This window comes from Clupea harengus, unplaced genomic scaffold, assembly GCF_900700415.2.
Source record: "Clupea harengus unplaced genomic scaffold, Ch_v2.0.2, whole genome shotgun sequence".
Taxonomy (NCBI): domain Eukaryota; kingdom Metazoa; phylum Chordata; class Actinopteri; order Clupeiformes; family Clupeidae; genus Clupea; species Clupea harengus.
In genome coordinates this window covers 55,471-57,050 of record NW_024879858.1, presented here as the reverse complement: position 1 = coordinate 57,050, position 1,580 = coordinate 55,471, and the positions used below count along the sequence as shown (strand labels likewise).

The following is a 1,580-nucleotide window of genomic DNA, read 5'->3' as shown; positions in this document are numbered from 1 at the left end:
GAGGCCGGAGCATGATGGTGAAGGTCAGGAGCTTGAACCAGTGCTTGATGAAGATCCTCCCACACCTGAACTAGAATCCGAGTCAGAATTGGAATCCGAGCCTGAATCTGACCCAGGGTCAGCCCCCACCCCCCGTAGAAGCCAGAGGTCAAATGCAGGCCAACATCCCAATCTCCATCAAGAGCCAAAGTCAGTGCTAGACTCTAGTCCAGCTGCAGTCTCTCAGATGATCGCTACTTTAGGCACAGCATTCATTAAGGAGGTTGCAAGAGAAGTTATAAAACTATTAGTAGTCACCGAGGCCGTTGACTATTAAGCAGGGGAGAATGTAACCGGGTCATATTTTGAGGTTGTTGTATGTTTTCTAAGTGGTAATGGGACATGTCTCCTTTAAATGCCAGAAAACTACATTGCATCATGTTGTAGTTCCTGGGTTGGTATGTGGTGAATTCTGGGTATTAAGACTGGGGCGAGAACGCAGTGCATCAGAGAAGGTGGCTGGCGTGAGGGATATTTGGTGATACTTGGTTAATATTGCTGGTAAGTGGGACATTTGTCTTAAAATACTTTAATAACCATGCAATTGTATATATCATTGATTTATATGAATGGATGAGTTCGTTTGGGAAAGAATGTTTGTGGATTCTGGCAGCATGTGGATTAGCCCAGTCGCTCTGTCATTTGGGGATGTAGCTAAATTTAAGTTTACATTTGTGAAATACAATTCCGTTTTGGCTATAGAGTGAAGAGTATGAGGTGATGTAGTTAGTGTAGATGTATTTTGTAGGAAATTAAGTTGCATACAGGCTGTATTAAAGTGAATTGTCATGTTTCACCTAGCAGACATATAGCCATAGTGGTATCCTGGGAGCACACGTGTGTGGAGGATAGAGATGTGTGCGTGTTAGGAACATGTAAGTGTTGGTATCATTTCATTCGGACATACTGGTGTATATTTTGGTTTTATGTATATTTTAGCTTTATGTATTTGATGTTAGTGGTATACTAATGATGTTTTTGTATTTGTCTACTCTCAGTATCACCACTACCGTTTTGTATTGCTGAACCTTACTTTCATTTATTTTCTTATACGGCTAGTTGAGCTACAGAGTTGGGATAGGCTTAGCTTGTGTACAGGTTAGTTTATCATATAAGATTTCTATTTGATGTCATTTTATTTTTGTACTTTTCTATACAAATATTTTGTTTTATATATCTATCAGATAAAGAACCCTTACTCTTAATTTGGTTGGACTTTGTGTGTTTTATTCCCCGCCAACATTAGAAAGTAACTTGAAATCAGTTCTACTTTTGACAGGGAGCCAGTGCAGAGAGGAGGAGGTACAGGTGAGGTTTGTAGTTCTAGTAATTGTGCAAGCAGCGGAATGTTCTGTTTTAGTTTGAGGCTCCTTATTGAGTTGTTGCTACATCCGGACAGGAGTCCATTGAAGTAGTCTAGTTGCGACGTAATTAACTTTCATCACTTTTCAGGTTCAGTTAGAGTAGGGGGAAAAGCGAACTCGGAAGACTAGCATCCTTTCTTTTCCTGTGAGTCAGGCCAGTTGCTCCAACCCCAAGTA

At 40.6% G+C, this 1,580-nt stretch overlaps 1 long non-coding RNA gene across 1 annotated transcript; it reads left to right on the top strand.

Moving 5' to 3' along the window:
• The first annotated feature begins 205 nt into the window (after window positions 1-205).
• LOC122130546 lies at window positions 206-1,244 on the top strand. The gene is made up of 2 exons (XR_006151918.1): window positions 206-914; window positions 1,038-1,244. It is a non-coding gene; the product is annotated as an uncharacterized LOC122130546 (long non-coding RNA).
• Window positions 1,245-1,580: the final 336 nt, after the last annotated feature.